Here is an 8,452-nt window from a genome sequence, read left to right on the forward strand (position 1 = left end):
TATATAGTATATATATTATATATATATATATATACACACCCTTCAGTACTATTAAAAATGTATTCGGAGTTCCTGTTGTGGCGCAGTGGTTAACGAATCCGACTAGGAACCGTGAGGTTGCGGGTTCAGTCCCTGCCCTTGCTCAGTGGGTTAAGGATCCGGCATTGCCGTGAGCTGTGGTGTAGGTTGCAGACGCGGCTCGGATCCCGTGTGGCTGTGGCTGTGGCGTAGGCTGGTGGCTACAGCTCCGATTGGACCCATAGCCTGGGAACCTCCATATGCCGAGAGAGCAGCCCAAGAAATGGCAAAAAGACAAAAAAAAAAAAAAATGCATTCATCTTTTTTTTTTTCTTTTTTTTTAGGGCCATACCCATGGCATATGGAGGTTCCCAAGCTAGGGGTCTAATCAGAGCTGTAGCCTCCAGCCAATGCCACAGCAACACAGGATCCGAGCTATGGCTGTGACCTACACCACAACTCACGGCAATGCCAGATCCTTAACCCAGTGAGCAAGGCCAGGGATCGAACCCTTAACCTTATGGCTCCTAGTCAGTTTTGTTTCTGCTGCACCACAACGGGAACTCCTCATCTTTAAAACACACACACACACACACACACTCAAGTCTTACTTTGATAAAAAATTAGAGGGAGTTCCCTGTGGTGCAGTGAGTTAAGGATCTGGTGTCACTGCAGTGGCTCAGGTTGCTGCTGTGGCACGGGTTTGATCCCTGGCCTGGGAATTTCCACATGCCACCTGCAAGACAAAAAAAGGCAAAGAGACAGAGAAATTAGGTTTTTTAAAAGGTCCACAAGATTCTGATGTGCAGCCTGGCTGAGAACTACTAGCTTTGGAAAGTGATCCTGTGACTGCTTTTTCTTAGAGCTAGTGATTTTTTTTTTTTTCCCTCTCACCGAGGTACATTTTCACACGATTCCAGCTCACCTCAGCTTCAGACTGAGTCTTCCCCTTTCTGCTAAATGGAAGCCAGAAAACTTACACAGCAGGTTGGTCTGCATAGAATGCCTCAGAGTAATTTCTCTAGTCTCTTTTCCCACCAGGCAGTGCCACCTGCTATTGTTTGAAATCCACACTAATAATGTCACCACCAGCACTGGCTCGTTCCAGGGAGCTTTGGAGGGCAGCTTCTGACACGGGCTGGCCCCGCAGCTCAGGGCAGCCTTCCAGATGCAGCTGTGGAACCTCGTGTGTGGAAGCATCACCTGTGTGGGGCGAACACAGCTCATCCCTCCCCATGTCCCGAGATTCAGGGGTGGAGCAGTGACCCTCCAGTCAGATTTTCACCGTCTTGCCTGGTGATCTGGATGCAGTGGTCTGGAAATCACATGTTGAGAAACACTGTCGAAAAGAGCCCCTATTGCCACCAAGAAATATATGTTTTTACTTTTTTAAAATTTTAATTTTTTTAATTTTTAAAAAATTTTATCATAGTTGATTTACAATGTTCTGTCAATTTCTGCTGTTCAGCAAAGTGACCCAGTCTTTTTCTCATACTCTATCGTGTTCTATCACAAGTGATTGGATATAGTTGCTTGTGCTATACAGCAGGACATCATTGCTTATTCATTGTAAATGTAATAGATTGCATCTACTAACCCCAAACTCCCCGTCCATCCCACTGCCTCCCCTCCCCTCCCCTGAGCAACTACAAATCTGTTCTCCATGTCTGTGAAAAATACATTTTTTATATCAACCTTTTTTTTTCCTTCTTAGGGCTGAACCTGCAGCATATGGAAATTTCCAGACTAGGGGTTAAATTGGAGCTGCAGCGGCCAGCCTATGTCACAGCCACAGCAATTCGGGATCTGATCCAAGCCGCATCTGCGACCTACGTTGCAGTTTGCAGCAATGCTGTATCCTTAACCCAATGAGCAAAGCCTGGGGTCACACCCGAGTCCTCATGGATACTAGTAGGGATCGAACCTGAACCATAGCTGGGACCCACATGACAGCTGAGGCAACTCAGGATTCTTAACCCACTGCACTGGAACTGGGGATTGAACCTGTGCCACCACAGAGACAACGCTGGACCCTGCAACCCACTGCATCACAGTGAGAACTCTAAGGACAGCGCTTTTTTTTTTTTTTTCTTTTTTTTGCTTTTTAGGGCCGCACCTGCGGCATATGGAGGTTCCCAGGCTAGGGGTCTGATGGGAGCTGCAGCTGCCAGCCTACACCACAGCCACAGCAACACCAGATCTGAACCGCATCTTCAAACTACACTGCAGCTCATGGCAATGCTGGATCCTTAACCCACTGAGGGAGGCCAGGGATCGAGCCCACGAGCCCACATCCTCACAAACACTATGTTGGGTTATTAACCCGCTAAGCCTCTCAGCGTTTTTGAAAGGAATACTTTGTGATTCACATTTCATCGCTTGATAGATTTTAACACTGATTTCAAGTAATCTGTACCAAACGTTCTCAAAAAAATTCAGGGAACTAAAACAGGTAACTTATATATCCCAGTTTGGATAAATGCAGCCTTTTCATCTATTATTCTCAGCTTTAGAGACAGCATAAAAATAAAATGAGATTATATGAAAAGGTTTTAGAAATGGTACAATTCAAATGGGCTTTTTTTGTTCCCCCTCGGGACATTTCTGTTGGTCCCTGGTTTCTCCCAGTTCAGAACACAATGTGATGCCAGGAAGAGCCTCAGGCTCAGAAGCAAAAAAAAAAAAAAAAAGATGCCAGCCAACTTTGTTGTGATCTTGATTAGTCAGTCACTTGGCTTCGCTCAGTTTCCTCCAGAAAATGGGTGTAATGGGGGCTACGGCTCCGGGAGAACCACAGTGATGTACAAGTCACATGAGATCATGTGGGTTAACGGATGTGTGACAGGAGGCAGCACTGCAGTCATTCACTCCACAATGGTTGAACATCAGGTGTGTTTCTCTGCCAGGTTCGTCGAAGCAAGTGGAAAACAAAGTCCATTCCCAGGAGTTCCCATCGTGGCTCAGTGGTTAATGAATCCGACTAGGAACCATGAGGTTGAGGGTTCAGTCCCTGGCCTTGCTCAGTGGGTTAACGATCCGGCGTTGCTGTGAGCTGTGGTGTAGGTCGCAGATGCAGCTCAGATCCCGAGTTGCTGTGGCTCTGGTGTAGGCTGGTGGCTGCAGCTCCGATTCGACCCCTAGCCTGGGAACCTCCATGTGCTGCAGGAGCGGCCCAAGAAATGGCAAAAAGACAATAAATAAATAAATAAATAAATTTTTAAAAAGTCCATTCCCAGCACTTGGTCTGGCTGCCAGCACAAGCAAAGGTGCTACGGGGGATGTGGGGTTCCCACTCATCTGCTCCAGCCTCCTGCCCCCACCGCCCTGTGGTCTGGCAGTGATCCGTCTGGGAGTGGGTGTGAGCAGGGGTAATCTGGGAGGCACCTGGCACATCTAAGCCAATCCTGCCGGCCTTGCAGTCCCAGCCCCCTAAATTTGGTTCGGGAGCCCAAGCCTAAGCCAATTAGGGGTGTCACTAAGTCTGCCCGCTTTGCTCGGTTCCCGAATGTGAATACGACCCTACTGGGTCACCAGGACGAAAGAAGATCGCCTTGTTCTTTACAGAAACAGGATGCAATGGGTTTGAAACCCTGCGTGGTGATTAGCCAAATCCACTCCGCCTGCCTTCACTAATCAAGGTTTTTAACACTTGCATGTCCTCCAAGCTGCAGGAGGCCTGATCCAGAAGATGTTTGCCCAGAGCTGTCTTACAGGAACCTGGAGTCTCAGCTGCCGCTAGTTCAGCTGAGCTGCGGGGGTAAGGGGGCCACAAAACGACCTCACACATGCGCGGAAGCCTGTAGCTTGGTTACGCCTGCGCAGGACCATTCCCAGCACGTTTTCCCAATCGCCCTTCCCCACGTATCTCACGCCGCCCAGCGTCTTCATCCATCATTCCATAAATACTGTGGCTCCTCGCCTTCCCGAAGGCATGTTTGAGATCGGCTCTGCATCTCTTCCTTCTGCCGGGATAAGCACGCGCTATGCCCCAGACTTGTTAGCATTTTAGCGTTTGGCTTGCGTCGCCTGGAGCAGGATCAACCTAGCTGGGTAACAAGTCTGTCGAGCGAACCAGGCAGGAGAGAAGTCCAGATGGACCTTTTGCCCAGGGCTTGTCGGCCCCTCGCTGGTACGGAGATACCGTGGACGAGTCCAAGCAGCTGCCTGGTCCATTTGTTCCAAGACCGTCCCCGGATTTCCCCTACAAGTCACCACTAACATCCGGGGCTCCGTTTTGTGTCACCGCAGAGGGTTTGGGGCTTGGAAGACGTCTTGTGGGTGAGTAACCTCGTTAAAGAAATGCGTCCGTGAAACGCGAACTTCAGCCGTTACGCAGCTGCTGGGGTCGGCTCTCGCTGCCTGCCAGACAGTTCTGGAAGTTTCAGGCCCGTTCCCTCCACACACAGACACACACACCCGCACCCCACGCCCCCGCCCCGCGCCTCGACGTTTACTCGCGCCTCTGGGCGCCGCCTCCGCCGCCACGGCTGCTCGCCGCTCCAGCCGACTGGAGTGGGGACCATGTCCACAAAGATTCGCAGATGGAGGCGGATTTCCAGCTGAATGATTTGCGTAAACAAAGATAAACATAAAGCTGAGAACAGCCACACAAAGAGCACGAGAAGGACACAGAGAAGGACCTAGAAAAAGCCAAGCATAGCAACAGTGAACAATGTGAAGAAACAGAAGGAGAAAACCCAACACAAAGACGGACGTTCAGAAAAGCAGAAAGACAAACGCACAGAGTTGAGGAAAAACAAAGAAGGAGACTAGTGGAGCCTCTGGGGATGCGAAGAGGAACATGGAGAAGGAAAAGGGTTTCTCGGGAGTTCCCATTGTGGCTCGGCCATAACAAAACCAACTTCTATTCATAAGGATGCTGGTTGGATCCCCGGCCTCACTTAAGGATCCAGTGTTGCCCTGAGCTGTGGTGTAGGTCGCAGATGCAGCTCTGATTCCACCCCTAGCCTGGGAACTTCCATGTGCCATGGGTGGGGCTCTTAAAAAAACAAACAAACAAAAGTTTTCTCTAGCCCACCACGGATTAAAGATGAACAGGACAGCTGCTTTGCTCCTCCCAAAGGGGATATAAAGCCATTAAAGAGACCACAGATGAAGATGATGCTATAAACTTCAGAAAATTAAAACATGATAACCAAGAGAAGGAAACGAAAACTAGGGGAAGAAGAGGACAGTAAATTGAAAGAAAAAAAAAAACAAACCTCAAGTATAAAGATCAAAAAATTTCATCAACCAGATGGCAAGAAAAAGGAGCCAGAGAAAGAAGAGGAAAAGAAATGGAAATGGTGGGAGGAGGAGCGCTGTCCTGACAGGGAATTTCCTGGAGCACAGAGGTCCTGTCTTTGCTCCATCGTCTGAACCTCTTCCAGAGAGTGTCAGGTGTTACTGTGACGGTAAAGTCATGAAGCTGAGACCCAAAGCAGCACAATTACTGCTTCTCAGCACTGCTCGACCATGAATGTACTGCTGAAGAAATACTGAGGAAGAAACTCGTTAAAGACTGGAAAGAGGAAATGACCAGTTTAGAGAAGAAGATTACCACCAGCCTAAGCACATGTGATTTTTACCCAGATAAGCCAGTAGTTCAAAGCCGTCAAAAGCTCTTAAACAGGAGTTCCCGTTGTGGCGCAGTGGAAACGAATCCATCTAGGAACCATGAGGTTTCAGGTTTGCTCCCTGGCCTCGCTCAGTGGGTTAAGGATCTGGTGTTGCCGTGAGCTATGGTGTAGGTGGCAGACGCGGCTTGGATCTGGCCTAAGCCGGCGGCTGTGGCTCTGATTCAGCCCCTGGCCTGGGAACCCCCATATGTGACGAGTGCAGCCCTGTTTTTTGCTTTTTTTTTTTTTTTAAAAAAAGAAGCTCGAAAACAAAAGAGCAAGGAAGAGAAACTGAAAATCAAAGAGGAGAATGAACAATTCCTAGAAGAATATGGCTTCTGATTACGGACAACCACAGGGAGAGGTTTGGGACCTTCAAGATAGAACCTCCCGGACTTTTCTGTGGCCGGGGCAACCACCCCAGGATGGGCAAGCTGAAGAAACAGGTCCTGCCTGAAGGTATAATCATCAACTGGCGCAAAGATGCCAAGGTGCCTTCTCCTCCCCCAGGGCGTAAATGGAAAGAGGTCCGACACGCTGACAAGGGTACTTGGCTCATCTCCCGGACAGAGAACATTCGAGTTTCCATCACATCCATCTGGCTGAACCCCAGCTCGCGAATCAAGGGTGAGAAAGACTGGCAGAAACACGAGACTGCTCGGCGACAGAAGATGGGCGTGGATCAGGTCTGCAGCCAGTATCGAGAAGACTGCACGTCCAAAGAGGTGAAAAGTCCGGCAGGGCAAGCTTGTCACAACTTCAGTGACAAGCTTGCCCTGCCGGCAGGCAATGAGAAGGAAGGAGACACACCGGACCCTGTGGGTTGCTGCTTGCTTCGTGCGGAGCACATCATTCTGCACCCAGAGCTGGATGGTCAGGAGCACAGGGGAGAGTTTGACTTCCTTGGGAAGGACTCAGTCAGATACTATAACAAAGTCTCCATTGAGAAACGGGTTTTTAAGAATTTACAACTGTTGATGGAGAACAAACAGCCTGAGGATGATCTTTGATAGACTCAATACCGGTATCCTTTTTTTTTAATGTTTATAGTTGCACCCGGGACATATGGAGGTTCCCAGGCTAGGGGATGAATAGGAGCTACAGCTGCTGGCCTACACCACAGCCACAACAACAAGGGACCCAAGCTGCATCGGGGACCTACACCACAGCTCACGGCAACACTGGATCCTTAACCCACTGAACAAGGCCAGGGATCAAACCTGTATCCTCATGGATACTAGCTGAGTTCATTGACTACTGAGCCATGACAGGAACTCTCCGGTACTGGTTTTTTTTTTTTTTTTTTGGTCATTTTAAGGCTGCAGCCGAAGCATATGGAGGTTCTCAGGCCAGGGGTTGAATCGGAGCCACAGCTGCTGGCCTACACCACAGCCACAGCAACACCAGATCTGAGCCGCGTCTGCTCAGCTCACGGCAACGCTGGATCCTTAACCCACTGAGCCAGGGATCGAACCTGCAGCCTCATGGTCCCTAGCCGGATTCATTTCCACTGAGCCGTGAGACCATGGGAACTCCAATACTGGTATTCTAAATAAGCATCTTCAGGATTTCATGGAGGGCTTTCAGTCAAGGTGTTCCATACATGCAATGCCTCCCTCACGCTACAACAGCAGCTAAAGGAGCTCACAGCTCCTGGTGAGAACATCCCAGCAAAGATCCTATCTTACAACTGTGCCAACAGAGCTGTTGCAATTCTTTGTAACCATCAGAGGGCACCACCAAAAACCTTTGAGACATCCATGATCAACTTGCAGTCTAAGATTGATGCCAAGAAGGAACAGCTAGCAGACGTGCAGAAAGACCTGCAAAGTGCTATGGCTGCTGCCGAGGTCCTGAACGGTGCAGAGACCAAGCAGGTGGGAAAGAGGCCGAGCAGAGACGGGAGGAGCAGTTGATGAAGCTCGAAGTTCAGACCAAGAGGAGAATAAAGAAATTGCTTTGGGGAATTCCCGTTGTGGCGCAGTGGAAACGAATCTGACTAGGAGCCATGAGGTTGGGGGTTTGATCCCTGGCCTCACTCAGTGGGTTAAGGATCTGGCATTACGTGAGCCGTGGTGTAGGTCGCAGATGCAGCTAGGATCCTGTGTGGCTGTGGCTGTGGCGAGGGCTGGCAGCTATAACTCTGATGTGACCCCTAGCCTGGGAACCTCCATATGCCGTGGGAGCGGCCCAAGAAATAGCAACAACAACAAAAAAGACAAAAGACCAAAAAAAAAAAAATTGCTTTGGGAACCTCCAAACTCAATTATCTGGACCTGTGGGGGGAGGGGGTCCCAAATGAGAAAATTTACAACAAAACCCAGTGGAGACGTTTGCCTGGGCCATTAACTTGGCTGATGAGGACTCCGAGGTCTAGCCAGTCGTAAGGGGCAGGGTTCCGTGGTCGGGGAGGGTGGATAAACTGTGAGCCTTGTTTTTCACTCACTCCTGAGGGAAAGAGGCTACAAGGCCTAAAAAGCCAACATCTAGGAGACAAGATGTACCTGGAGCTAGTATAAGGGAGAGCTGAGCCAGTCGTTTTATGTATCACTTATTTAAAAATATTTAGGGGAGGGAGTTCCGTTGTGGCTCAGCGGTAATGAACCTGACTAGTATCCATGAGGATGTGGGTTTGATCCCTGGCCTCACTCAGTGGGTTGAGGATCTGGTGATGCCGTGAGCTGTGGGGTAGATCCCAGGCGTGGCTGGGATCCTACGTTGCTGTGACTGTGGTGTAGGTTGGCAGCTGCAGCTCTGATTGGACCCCTAGCCCGGGAACCTCTGTGTGCTTTAGATGTAGCCGTAAAAAGCCAAAA

General features: G+C 49.6%; 1 pseudogene; it reads left to right on the top strand.

Moving 5' to 3' along the window:
- Nucleotides 4,314-8,235, top strand: LOC100518705 (annotated as a pseudogene).

This window comes from Sus scrofa, chromosome 18, assembly GCF_000003025.6.
Source record: "Sus scrofa isolate TJ Tabasco breed Duroc chromosome 18, Sscrofa11.1, whole genome shotgun sequence".
Taxonomy (NCBI): domain Eukaryota; kingdom Metazoa; phylum Chordata; class Mammalia; order Artiodactyla; family Suidae; genus Sus; species Sus scrofa.